Raw genomic sequence first — 14,700 nt, 5'->3', positions numbered from 1 at the left:
TCTATTATTATTTAACAGCGCAATCAACAGTGATTAATCATGATTAATTTTTTAATTGCTTGACAGCCCTAATTTTTATTGATTCAAATTTTCACAGTTGCATGAAATTATGGGACTGGTTCAACAATAAGTATTTAGGGACAGTACACACTGAAATTCAAAACTGTTCTTTGTAATTTTTACAAATAAAATTTTTAAAAATAAAATTTTTACAATAAAATTTTTTGTAACTGTTTAAAAAAAAAAAAGTCAACATCACGTCAAAACATACCAAGTAAATATCCTTCAGCCACATGCTAGTAAGTTATCCAGCTGCACTTTTCTTACTTTGCCTAGCTGTGAATTTCTGTCATTATCAATGGAAATATTTTTGAGAGGGTTTTTGGGTGTACAGTGAAATAGACATTTACCGACATCTACTGGTAAAAATCAACTGTTCCAAGCCTATGACCAGATGAGAGGAAGCATTTGTCCTGAGGCTCCCTTGGATATCATGATGTGCATGGAGTAAGGAACGGGGCATAGTTGCACCAGCCCAGAGGCACTACAGGCAGGGAGGTAAGACCCTGAGTCAAAATACCCTCCCGGCATACCTTCGCTCCATTGCTGATCCGGGCTAGTTCCTGGTTACTTGCTGCACTTCTGGCTAATGTGTGGGGTACCGGTGATCACATCTAGCACTCAGTCCGTCCCTTGGCAGATCAGCAGCCCAGTGGAGCCTGCTTTGCTCCGCTATGCTGTGCCCCTTTGACTCCCCAGCACAGTGTCCTAAGGACAGAAACACCTAGGAACCAGTCAGCTTAGACTCTCTGTACCATGCAGGCCCCAGCACATTGCAGTGAGAAACAGCTGATGTGTCCTGTAAGCCAAGGAATCTCTGGTGCTGTGTGGTCAGGCAGTGGCCAGCCACATCTAAATTGAGAGGATGGACTGGTTTCTGGCTTAGCTACAGGGAAAGGTTCCTCTCAGGAGACTGAATTCCAGTTTGTCTCCAGATTCAAACTCCCTTTAAGTTCCTGGGTGTTCAGGTACCGGACTTTGGTTCTAGCTCCCCATAAAACATATTGTGTATGCCCAACAGCCCATGAGAATAAGCTCTTTGTCTACGCTCTGGATGTGCAGCTCCAGTGCATGCATTCCTGCTGCCCTCTCCCTGCCCTGGAGGGAGTTTAGTCTCAATGGCCAAGTGGGCCTCGATTTGGCCTCACTGCTGAGAATGCCAGGAAGGAGACTGATGAAGACATCCGAGCCTTCCCAGTCCTGTCTCTGCCACTAATTGAGCTGCAGAATAATTAACCTGTTCAGAATACCAATAACCTTTCAGGGGATATCCTTTCCCAAGAAAATAAAAAAGTCCCACTCTGCTCTTTGGACGCTGATGTGAAAAGTTCTCCCATCAGCGTAGGAGCTTCTTCACTATATTGGCGCAGATGCACCGTTCTAGCACTGTACTTGAAGACAAGCCTTTAGTGTGCAGAAAGATTAGCAAATATGGCAGGCCACCAGCTTGGATTAACAGAGAAATCTTCGGTGAGCTTAAACACAAAAAGGAAGCTTACAAGAAGTGGAAACTTGGACAGATGACTAGGGAGGAATATAAAAATCATGCTCGAGCGTGTAATCAGGAAGGCCAAAGCACATTTGGAGGTGCAGCTAGCAAGGGAACAAGAAGGGTTTCTACAGGGAAAGTGTGGGACCCTTTCTGAATGGGGGAGGCAACCTAGTGACAGATGATGTGGAAAAAGCTGAAGTACTCGATGCTTTTTTTGCCTCAGTCTTCACAGACAAAGTCAGCTCCCAGACTGCTGCACTAGACAGCACAGTATAGGGAGGAGGTGAGCAGCCCTCAGTGGTGAAAACAGGTTAAGGACTATTTAGAAAAGCTGGACATGCACAAGTCCATGGGGCTGGATCTAATGCATCTGAGGGTGCTGAGGGAGTTGGCTGATGTGATTGCAGAGCCATTGGCCATTATATCTGAAAACTCGTGGCAATTGGGGGAGGTCCCAGACGACTGGAAAAAGGCAAATATAGTGCCCATCATTAAAAAAGGGAAGGAGAATTGGGGGGAAACTACAGCCAGTCAGCCTCACCTCAGTCCCTGGAAACATCATGGAGCAGGTCCTCAAGGAATCCATTCTGAATTACTTGGAGGAGAGGAAGGTGATCAGACACAGTCGACATGGATTCATGAAGGGCTTGTCACACCTGACCAATCTGATTGCCTTCTGTGATGAGATAACTGGCTCTGTGGATATGGGGAAAGTGGTGGATGTGATGTATCTTGACTTAAACAAAGCTTTTGATATGGTCTCCCACAGTAATCTTGCCAGCAAGTTAAAAAAGTATGGATTGGATAAATGGACTATAAGGTGAATAGAAAACTGGCTAGATCATTGGGCTCAACGGGTAGTGATCAACGGTTCAATGTCTAGTTGGCAGCTGGAATCAAACAGAGTGCCCCAGGGGTCTGTCCTGGCGCCAGTTTTGTTCAACATCTTCATTTAATAATCTGGATGATGGGATGGATTGCACCCTCAGCAACTTTGCGGATGACACTAAACTGGGGGGAGAGGTAGGGTCCAGAGTGACCTAGACAAATTGGAGGATTGGGCCAAAAGAAAGCTGATGAGGTTCGACAAGGACAAGTGCAGAGTCCCGCACTTAGGACGAAAGAATCCCATGCACTGCTACAGGCTGGGGACCGAATGGCTAGGCGGCAGTTCTGCAGAAAAGGATTACAGTGGACGAGAAGTCGGATATGAGTCAACAGTGTGCCCTTGTTGCCAAGAAGGCTAATGGCATATTGGGCTGCATTAGTAGGAGCATTGCCAGCAGATTAAGGGAAGTGATTATTCCCCTCTATTTGGCACTGGGTGAGGCAACACCTGGAGTATTGCTTCCAGTTTTAGGCCCCCCACTACAAAAAGCACGTGAACAAATTAAAGAGAGTGCAGCGGAGGGCAACGGAAATGACTAGGGGGCTGGAGCACATGACTTATGAAGAGAGACTGAAGGAACTGAGCTTATTTAGTCTGCAGAAGAGAAGAGTGAGGGGGGATTTGATAGCAGCCTTCAATTACCTGAAAGGGGTTCCAAAGAGGATAGAGCTCGGCTGTTCTCAGTGGTGGCAGATGTCAGAACAAGGAGCAATGGTCTCGAGTTGCAGTGGGGGAGGTCTAGGTTGGATATTAAGAAAAACTATTTCCCTAGGAGGGTGGTGAAGCACTGGAATGGGTTATCTAGGGAGATGGTGGAATCTCCATCCTCAGAGGTTTTTAAGGCCCAGCTTGAGACAGCCCTGTCTGGGATGATTTAGTTGGGGCTGATCCTGCTTTGATCAGGGGGTTGGACTAGATGACCTCCTGAGGTCCCTTCCAACCCAAATCTCCTATAAGTCTATGTCTAGCAAAGTTTTCAGTTTAAGCTCCCAGTGTCCTCTTTTGAAAGTGTTGTGCAGGTTTCCTTTGAGGATGAAGATTGAGAGGTCAGATACAGAGTGATCGCTTTGTGAAAAGTGTTCACCCACAAGTGATAGAGGTGGTTCTTCGAGTGCTTGCTCATGTCCATTCCATGCTAGGTGTGTGAGTGCCCATGTGCACGGTTGCCAGAGACTTTTTGCCTTAGTGATATCCGTAGGGCTGGCTCTGGCACCCTCTGGAGTGCCGCGCTCATGCACCGGTATATGAAGCATCGCTGGCCCTGAGCCCTCTCAGTTCCTTCTTACCACCCATGACGGTCACTGTAATGCCTCTCTCACTCTTGCTCAGCAAGTGTGATAGTGGTCTCTTCAAACCACTTCGGTATCTGAGGCCTGGTCTACACTACAAACGAAGGTTGACATTACCGCGTTAAGTCAGTCTAATAAAGTGTCTACACTACTTAAGTGGTCTGTAAAGTCAGCTTCTGTACTCCATCTCCGTGAGAGGAGTCACACTTGATTCGACATCCACAGGTCGACACTGTGTTGTGTAATTTGAATGAATTGGCCTTTGGGAGATGTCCAACAGTGCTCCGTGTGACCGCTCTGGAGAGCACTTTCAACTTCACTGCATATCAGCCAGGTACACAGGAAACAGCTGCGCTCCTGTTAAAGCCCTGGGAACTTTTGAATTTTCATTTCCTGTTTGATCAGCATGGAGAGCTCACCAGCACAGTTGATCATAGAGACCCAAGGCTGCAAATGCGCTCCAGCATGGAGTACACAGGAGGTGGTCTTATTGCTGTGTGGGAGAAGAGTCTGTGCAGGCAGAGCTCCTATACAACAGAAGAAATGCTGACATCTATGCCAAGATTGCACAGGGCATGGGGGAAAAAGGCCATACCAGAGACATGCAACACTGCCGTATGAAAATAAAGGAGCTTCGGCAAGCGTACCAGAAGACAAGGGAGGCAAACAGTTTTTCTGGTTCTGCCCCAGACATACCGCATTTATGAGGAGCTGCATGTGATTCTCGGCGGCGACCCCATTACTACCTCAAAACACTCCATGGATACCTGCCAGGAACCCCGGGTGACCTTGAGCAACAACAAGGTCAACATTGTTGATAAGGAGGAAAATGTGAGGCAGGCAAGCAGAGGATCCATTCTCCCTGACAGCCAAGAACTGTTTTTAACGCTGGAGCCCATCTCTTCACAGTGCCAGTTAGCAGTGGAGCATGATGCTGGGGAAGGCATCTCTGGTGAGTACACGTTTCCAATCAAACTGTAGGAGTTACGTGCCATTATATTTTATGTTTAATTTGAACAAAAAGGTGTAGTGAGTATTGGTGGCCACTCTAGCTACTCAGAGAGTGCTCTCCAAAAAAGACTTTATGTGCTCAGGGATGGCTCGGGAATCCTCCATGAAGATCTCTAGGAATTTTAAAGATTCTCTGCCACAAGACCTGGGCCAGGAGTTCGGGTCTATTCTGGAGGAAGGCAGGTCTGTAGCCAGAGCTTCTCTCCAGATTGTGGTGTTTGTAGCTGACTTGGCAGCCAGGACCGTGGCTATGGCTGTCTTGATGTGGCAGAGTTAGTGGCTGCAGTCCTCTGGCCTCTCCCTGGAGGTCCAACAGTCTGTTCAGGTCCTCCCATTTGAGAGTAATGCTCTATTTTTGGAGCAAACGGATGCCAGGCTGCACTGCCTGAAAGACTTCCATGCCATGCGCCGTTCCCTCGTGCTTTACATGCCACAGGCCTCCAGGAAGTTATTCCTGCCTCCTCCACTGCCACTAAGATTCTCTGGCCCCGCAAGGCAAGGCGCCTATAGGAGAAGGGACAGAGACAAGGGCTTCAAACACTGTTGTCCCACTCTGTCCTCCTCAGCCACCCAATCTGGCTCTGTGCACCAATCAGGTGGCCCAAATCAGCACAGGCGCCAGCTTCCTCCGGGCCCCGGGGGTGCTCTACCTCCTGCTCTGCCTCAGGCCCTGCTTTCACCCACCCCCACCTATCCCTAAGCACCCACCCCCGCCCTGACTTCTTGCTCCTGATTCACCCCCACTCCGCCTCTTCCCACCCAGTTCTGCCCACTCCCCTGAGTGTGCCCCATCCCCACTCCTCCCCCAGCACCTCCTGTATGCTGCAGAACAGGTGATCGTGGTGGGCAGGAGGTGCTGGGAGGGAGGGGTAGTTGAACAGCATAGCCACCAGGAGACAGGAGACGCTGCGGGGAAGGAGGGAGTCAGCTGCTGGTGGGTGCTAAGCACCCACTAATTTTTTTCCGTGGGTTCTCCAGGGTGCTTCTTGGACCTGTATACTGCAGCGCCCTTGGTCTCCAATGCATCGGGCCTGGGATGTGAAGCCCAGCTTGGCAACATCAGCACGCAAGGTCTCGGGTCACAGGAAGATCGTTCCCTGCATATAAACATCACGGAGCTCAAGGCGATTCAGCTGGTCTGCCAAGCTTTCCTCCCCTTTCTGGAGGGCAAGGTGGTCCGAATCCTAGCAGACAATACCATGGCAATGTTCTACATCAACAATCAGGGCAGAACCTCCTTGTCAGGCCTGTGCCAAGAGACTCTCCAACTGTGGGACTTCTGCATTCAGCACACCATTCACCTTGTGGCCTTGCATCTGCCAGGCATCAAGAATGCGTTGGCAGGTCTCCTCAGCGGCTCTTTCTCATCTCACCAAGAGTGGTCTCTCCACCCAGAGGTGGCCAACCACATCTTCTAAAAGTGGGGGACACCCCAGGTGGACCTGTTTGCATCCAGACAGAACAGGAAGTGTCACTGGCTCTGCTCTGTCCGTGGGCTTGAAAGAGGCTTCCTATCAGACGCCTTCCTGTTCCCATGGTCAGGGTCTCTGATGTATGTCTTCCCTCCGATACCACTGGTGCACAGAAAGTTCCTGAAAATCAAGCGGAACAGGGTAAAAGTCATCCTGATAGCTCCGGCATGGCCGTGCCAACACTGGTTTGGTACACTTTTAGAGCTCTCAATAGCAGCTCCATTAGAGCTCCTACTCTGGCCGGACTTGCTGTCTCAGAACCACGGTCATTTCTGACACCTGAATCTAGCATCCTTCCACCTGATGGCATGCTTCCTGCATGGCTGAATGTGGAGGAGCAGGCATGCTTGGCCCAAGTCCAACAGATCTTGATGAGCAGAAAGGTAGTCCTGGTGCAGGCTATCTGGCCAAATGGAAACATTTTTCATGTTGGGCTTTGGGCAAAAACCTTCCTGCAGACCAGACCTCCCTACAATCCATCCTAGACTACTTGTTGCATCTAAAGCATCAAGGTCTGACTCTTTCAGCAGTCAGGGTTCACTCTGCGGCCATCTCAGCTTTTCATGGTCAGATTTCTGAAAGGTCTGGAGCGACTTTATCCTCAAGTTCGTGACCCTATCCTGCTTTGGGATCTGAACCTAGTGCTGTCAAGGCTCCCTGGCCACCCTTCGAGCCATTAGCTCCATGTTCCCTGCTGTGCCTCTCATGGAAGGTAAGGATTAGCGCACTCGCATCAGAACCAACCTATACAGTTTTCTACAAGGATAAGGTCCACCTCTGGCCCCACCCAGCCTTCTTGCCAAAGGTGGCGTAGGTGCCAACTCTGTGAGTGATCCAGGGCTGGAGCATTCATGGGGAAAAAGCGGTGGGTGCTGAGCACCCACCGGCAGCTCCCCTAACCCCACTGTCAGCTCCCCTATTTCCCTCAGTGCCTCCTGCCTGCCCGTGGATCAGCACTTCCCCCTCTCTCCCCATGTCTCCCGCCCACAGCGATCTGTGGTGTGCAGGAGGCTTGGGGGGGGGAGGGGGAGGGGGAGGAGCAAGGGCATGCTTGGGGAGGGGCTGGAACAGTGTGGGAAGAGGCAGGGTGGAGCAGGGATGGGAAGAGGTAGAACAGGGTGGGGCCTTGGGGGAAGGGGTGAAGCCAGAGTTGAGCACCCCCCAGCACATTGGAAAGTCGGCACCCATGGAAGGTCGTGTGTCACTGTTCCACTATCAGCAGGATACATTTCTGATCGTATTCTATCCAAAGCCTCATAAATCCAGTGAGGAATGCAAGCTACACACCCTGGATGTTAGAAGGGCGCTGGCCTTCTACCTTGAGAGAACAAAGCCCTTTCGTAAGTCAACATAGCTCTTTGTCACAGTGGCAGACAGGATGAAAGGCCTGCCAGTTCCAGCCAGAGAATCTCCTTGTGTATATCTGCCTGCATTATGTTCTGCTATGGGCAAGTAGGGGTGTCACCACCAGTTGTCATGACTGCCCATTCCACCAGAGTGCAAGATTCAGCAGCAGCTTTCCTCGCTCTGGTATCAGTGCAGGACATCTGCAAAGCCTCGACCGGGTCTTCGGTCCACATAAATATAAAGGGAAGGGTAACCACCTTTAAATCCCTCCTGGCCAGAGGAAAAACCCTTTCACCTGTAAAGGGTTAAGAGGCTAGGATAACCTTGCTGGCACCTGACTAAAATGACCAATGAGGAGACAAGATACTTTCAAAGCTGGAGGGGTGGGGGGGGGAGGAGAAACAAATGTTCTCTCTGTCTGTATGATGCTTTTGCCGGGAACAGAAAAGGAATGGAGTCTTAGAACTTAGTAAGTAATCTAGTTAGATATGTGTTAGATTCTGTTTTGTTTAAATGGCTGATAAAATAAGCTGTGCTGAATGGAATGTATATTCCTGTTTTTGTGTCTTTTTGTAACTTAAGGTTTTGCCTAGAGGGATTCTCTATGTTTTGAATCTGATTACCCTGTAAGGTATTTACCATCCTGATTTTACAGAGGTGATTCTTTTACTTTTTCTTCAATTAAAATTCTTCTTTTAAGAACCTGATTGCTTTTTCATTGTTCTTAAGATCCAAGAATTTGGGTCTGTGTTCACCGATGCAAATTGGTGAGGATTTTTATCAAGCCTTCCCCAGGAAAGGGGGTGTAGGGTTTGGGAGGATTTGGGGCGGGGGGAGATGTTTCCAAGCGGGCTCTTTCCCTGTTATATATTTGTTAGCTCCTTGGTGGTGGCAGCAATAAAGTCCAAGGGCAAAAAGTAAAATAGTTTGTACCTTGGGGAAGTTTTAACCTAAGCTGGTAAAAATAAGCTTAGGAGTTTTTTTCATGCAGGTCCCCACATCTGTACCCTAGAGGTCAGAGTGGGGAAGGAACTTTGACACCTTTGCATTCCATTTCTTCATTACCCAGCAGGCCTCTGATGACGTCAGCTTCAGTAGACCGGTGTTGCAAGCTGAAAAACCATGAATGCTGAGGCCACCTCCAACAATACTGCTTGTGAATCACCTAATATGGAATAGACATGAGCAAGCACTTGAAGCAAGAACAGTTTTCTACCTTCCATAACTGGTGTTCTTCGAGATGTGTTGCTCCTGTCCCTTCCATGAACTGCCCTCTGTCCCCACTGTTGGAGTTGACAGAAAGAAGGAACTGTTTTGAAATGTCTGCCAAATATCCTACTTTGGTCCTCAGTCATTCTTTATCACTGCATTGGCTCGAATGCCCTCACCTTGTTTATAATACAGCCACTATAATCCTCTTGATTCAGACAACTCAAAGGTTCCCTTGCTTACAGCATCCATAAGGTACTTGGCTGGGCTCCCATAAGCTAGAAGTGTAGCAATCTCTACTGTGCTCTGATAACCATGGTATGACAGGTAAGGTACTTTTCTTTGACCCTCTTAAAATGTGCTGCTCAGTGAACTCTTGAAAAGGAACAAAACAAAGGGAAACAAGGTCTGCCAGCTCCTTCTCCAGTAACTCAAGATCTGCTTATAATCAGGAAGTGTTTATCCTGGAATATAATGAGAGGAAAGGAAGGCGGGGGTGAGGAGGGAAGGAAGTGGATTCAAGTTAGTGACAGACATCTGGGAAAGCAAACTCACCAGAGCTGCTAACTAACATGGCTGCTACTCTGAAATCTGTCACCAGAGCATAGAGGATCCACTTGGTTTGGAAGCAGCTCATTTGTGCAAGTCCAGGGGCCTTGCACAAGTTGCTGTCCTTTGCATGGGGCCCTGATGAACATTGCACATGTTGTCTACTGACATCTTGATCCCAAGCCTCTTTCAATATATTTGATATTCACAAGACCACTCAAGTGAAAAATTTAAGAAATGTCAGCCTATGGATTATGTGCAATCTATTTGTTTTTACTTTGTCCATTAATTTGCTGTCATTTGTTCATGCTTTTAGATCCAGACACCCTGGGTTCAACTACCACAGATGACCCACCATCATTTGTGGCATGTGATTGATCACTGAAGTCTCATGCCACTGTTTCTGATTTCTGATTGGATGAGACACTTTAAACAGGAGACTAATGAATGGCATCCAGTGTGATTTGTGGTTTTTACTAATGGAACTCCAGGGATTAACAAACATTTTCATGAATAAACCAGTTGATCTGAATCCTCATGAGAAATGAATAGCATGAATGACAAATGAACTTACATGCTTGTTTATAAAAATACTGGTGAAATGCTTTTTGAATTATTCATCCTGCTCTTTTGAAGAGAGAGAGAGTTTTCATGGGTTTGCTACAGCCAATCTTTGTAAAACTACTGAAACTTAACTCATCATGGTTTGTGTTGTTTTGCGTGATTTTCATCCCTGGCATTTACAGCACCTTCCGTTACTGCTGCATTTGGTGTCACCTCTCCCCAGGCACCCAGCACTGTCAAATGGGGAGTATACCTTGAATGGTGCAAGCACTGATTCCTCAGCAAGCTGCTGGAGATGAGCAGCTCAGTGGTAGTTGGGCGAGCATGCAGCTAGATATGAATATCGGAATGAGCTTCTTGGGAAGGATTAATGCTAGCTAGCGCTGGTTTTGTTCCCCTATCCACTCAATGTAAATGGATCAATAGAGCAAGTTTTCAGTGCTGTATGCAGGCAGTGAGGCTCCTGCCACGTCTTGTGTCCTAGAATGAATGGTTAAGGTTGAAAAGGGCCCATACAATGTGCATCTCTGTATGGGTGTTCTTGCAGGATTCTGATGTTTTTATCTGTGTTTCACTGCAGTAAGTGTTGGCCATGCAGAGAGGGGATGAATTCAAGTGAGGAGTCCACCAGCATGTTTGGAAGGGCATCCATTCCCAAGTGCGTAAACATTACTACTTCCAACTTGGAACATCTTTTTTCTTTTTCAGGATGAAACTACCAATAGTCTTCCAACAACTAACAGGTGAGAAATTAAATCCTTATTTCCTTGACAGAATACACACTCCCATCCACATCCACACCCCCAACTGGTGGGTCATCTGTGGTAGTGGAACTCAGGGTCTCTGGATCTAAAAGCATGAACCTCGCTGCCTGACCCATAAAACTGTCTACATGGTCTACCTGCTGGAGAGGGACAAAGACCCACACTGGTATTAACATGGGTGTCTCTCTCTCTCTCACTCTCTCTGTTAATCTGATTTTCCTAGGTACTCAGCACTCACATTTCCAGCTGAGCTCAATAGGCATTGAGGATGCTCAGCACCTCTTTGAAATCTTGTGTGTGAGTTGGGAAATCCCTTTGGCAGTATTTTGAATGAAAGTCAGTCATTTTGGATTATTCTATTATATAGGCTATTAGATAGGCTAAAGGAAAACCTCTCACTCGTGTGTTGAGCATTTTCAGGAGGAAACTCCTGGTCCTGCAGTGTGGAGAGTGACAGCACCAGCCTGAATCTAGACAATAATGTGAACTAATGTATTTTGGATTAAATAAATGTTGGCTTCTATGGGCCAAATCCACCATTGTCATGAGTGGGTGCAATGCCATTGACTGCAGTGGTGCTGCAGTCACAGCCCTTACACTGCTGGCATATCTCCTGAGGCTTTCTGTAGCCAAGTATCTTGGTGCTAAAGTATTGGCTGCAAATTCCCAAAGTCGAGTGGAGTCTGAATAATGGTGAAGGAGGGAAACCTCCCAGAAATACAGCTCTCTGCCTTTTCTCTGGCTCTCCTACAGACAAGGAAGGGGGGTACGTCAAATCCTTGAGCAATAAAAGGAGGAATTCCCCGGAGATCCCAACCTTCCTGCTCTGCTTCAGAAGGGGAGGTTGGCTAACCCTTCCTCGCTGCCACAGGAGGATTTGAAACAGAGCTCTATGTGGCTCGGAAGCGAGGGTTGCCAACTTTCTGATTGCAGAAAACCTAACACTAGGGTGACCGAAGTTCTCTATGCAGAATACAGGATACTTGGTTAAATTACTCATATATAAGCTAGTTCAATGGCAATCAATCAGAACTATGCAGTACAAACATTCAAATTAACATCTAGTTCACTGAGCCCCTGTTAAAAAGAAATACTGCATAGTTGGATTCTTTTTATTTACCTTCTTATCTTTAAGGCTCACATTGGGAGGGAGGGTGGGGACGTGACACACCCCATTCCCCTGTCTCACACAGGGTGTATGTGGCCGACCGACCCTCCCCTCTCTGCCTGGTGCTCTCTGCCCTCCATGCCTGGCTAGGGCCCCGGGACGGACCCCCTCTCCTGGTACCTGGCGTTGCGTCTTCCCAAGGCACCGTGTGGGGGCATGCAAGGTCATATGCCCTGCCCCTACTCCCCAGATTTCTGCCAGGGTTCACACCAGAATGTGACCAGTAGCAGCCTTTCAGCAATGTGGGCGAGGGAAGGGATGGGAACTGCTTCCAGCTGCAGGGGAGGAGGAGGCAAGGGGAGAGGGATGACTTGGCCTGTGTCTTTGCAAAGCTCATCTCTTCTCCCCCTACTCCTACCTCTCCCCCACTGCTGGAAGAAGCTTGTCCCTTCCTGCTCGCACAGTTTTGAAAGGCTGCTACTGGTCACCGACATAACCCAGCTGCAGCACAGGCAGGAAGGGGTTAAACCCTAAGGATTGGGGTTGCCAACCCTCAAAGATTGCCCTGAAGTCTCCAGGAATTAAAGATTAACGTCATGTGATGAAACCTCTAGGAATACATCCAACCAAAATTGGCAACTCTACTAAGGGTGCATGGTGCACCAGGGCCCAGGGAACCTGACTGCAGGGGCTTCAGTGAACCCGGCCAGAGAGGTGGCACAGGAGGGGAGGGTGCCTAGGGGATGGAGCAGTCCCGTGTTCCCTGGGAGCAGGATGCAGGGCAGGGGATGGGGGTGAAGAGGGTGCTAAACCCCTGTCCCGGGAGCTGCTGTGGATTCTGCAGGTTTGGGGTGTGAACAGGCTGAAATTGCTCCCCCTCCCTCCCCCCACAACTCCAGAGTTTAGCTGAGGGGTGGAGAGGCTTCCCTGTGCCTGCACTGTGTGGTTCTTTGGAACAGGCAGGGCTTGGCTCCTTCTGGCCAGTGCCCTGGGTTGGAGGGTCTTGGGCTTTCCCAAGTGCCAGCTGGACATGGGACAGGGAGGGGGAGGTGGGGGCCAAGCTGATGGACCAGCAGGGGGAATCGCTGGCCCTGCGCACTGCATCTTCACTCTGCCACCAGCCTTGCATACCCACCCCCATTGTCGGTTACTGGACCCTTCCCCCCCGCCCCCACTGATGGTCAGGCGGCTGTGAGCAGTGATCCAGCCAGCAGCAGGACCCGCCGGTACTGATGTGGGGGAGACAGAAATTACGGGACAGTTTGTCCATTTTTACGAAAAAGTTGGGACACCTGCAGGAGGGCTTAAATACGGAACTGTCCCTTTAAAAAGGGGACATCTGGTCACCCCACTGAACACCCTTGCCCTGGCCCGTTCCTTTCCCAAGGCACATCCCTGCCCTGCCCCTTCTCTGAGGCCCTGGCCCCTGCTCACACCATTTCCCCCCCCCCTCCATTGCTCACTCTTCCCCCACCCTCACTCGCTCATTTTCACCAGGCTGGGACAGAGGATTGAGGTGTGTGGGGGGGTGAGAGCTGTGGCTGGGGAAAGGGGTTGGGGGGCCGAGGGGTTTGGAGTGTGGGAAAGGGCTCCAGGCTGGGGCAGGGGCTTGGGATGTGGGAGGGGGTAAGGGCTCCGGCTGGGGGTGCAGAGGCTGCGTTGGGCTGGGGATGAGGGTTTGGGGCGCAGGAGTGGGCTCTGGGGTGGGGGAGTGGGCGCAGCAGGGGTGCTAAGGCAGATGGGAACCGGCCCATGGGAGTGTGGTGCCAGCGCCAACTAGAGCCACTGTGACCAGGGCGGGGTCGTGACCTGTAGTTTGAAAACCACTGAGTTACATAGTGAAGAAATGGATCATTAGGGGAACAGGGTATCCAATATTGCTGGGAAGGAATGCACTGGATTTTATGATGCAGTACAACATATTTTTGGAAGTTGTATTCACTCTAGTCTGATTTTCCAAATTCCTCCTAAGTGTAGCAACCGGCATCTGGAGCTTGTCAACAAAATATGTCTGATCCGATCTGAAAGCATCCCCACTTCGAAAGTTAAAAATAATGTAAGTACTGGGTAAAAAGTTACTCTTTGGAAAGAGCCGGCAGCAGCTCTCTGCAAAGCTCAAAACAGGGACGGCCTTTGTGTCCTGCATAGCACAGCAGTGAGCGCACTGTGTGCATTTAACAAATAAATGACTAGTTTTGCTTCCCCCCTTGGAGAATTTTCTCATATAGCGGGTGTTGTCCACGGCTTCTGCCCTCTGCTGGATTAAATTGGATCTGCCCTGGAGTTTAGCAAAAGATTCTGCTAGGGGTGTGGAGTTAGTCTCTAAGGTGCCACAAGGACTGCTCATTGTTTTTGCTAGTGCTGATAGCTCAAAGAGATTTCACTAGCACAAATTGAAGGAGAGGGTTGAGTCTGCAAAGCTTTATGCAAAGGCAGATGGCAACTGTAGTGCTATGTGTGGGGGGAACAGCATAGATCTGAAGGTGCAAAATCGGTCTCACGTTTCATCTGAACTCAGCACTTCAGGGGTCTGTCTAGAATGTCTATAAAAGGCCAAATCCCTGAGAGCAATTATGCTGATATACAAATCAATAGGAAAGCAGATGGCAAGGGATTATGAATCAAATCCTGTAATTTTCTTGGAGAACACTGTCTTAAAGCAATACTGTCTTTAAAACTTTCTAAAGGCAACTCTGATTCCTTAGAGGAAAGTAGTGGCCAGTTTTACAAACAGGCTTAGCATGCAAGTTAAAATGTTTTGCATTTCCCTACTGATCCAAACTCCACTGTAGACCTGACCATGAGTGCTTGCTGGCTCGTGCCTTAGCTCTGTTACAGCCAACTGGTGAAATTTCATTGAATAAAGTATTTGCTAAATATTCAACCATCTTGTGAGCTGGTGAACTAATAATCATACAAGGATTAGGCTGTGTAATGAATAATTCA

This window comes from Lepidochelys kempii, chromosome 7 (assembly GCF_965140265.1).
Source record: "Lepidochelys kempii isolate rLepKem1 chromosome 7, rLepKem1.hap2, whole genome shotgun sequence".
NCBI classification, from domain to species: domain Eukaryota; kingdom Metazoa; phylum Chordata; order Testudines; family Cheloniidae; genus Lepidochelys; species Lepidochelys kempii.
This window is presented reverse-complemented; position numbering follows the sequence as displayed.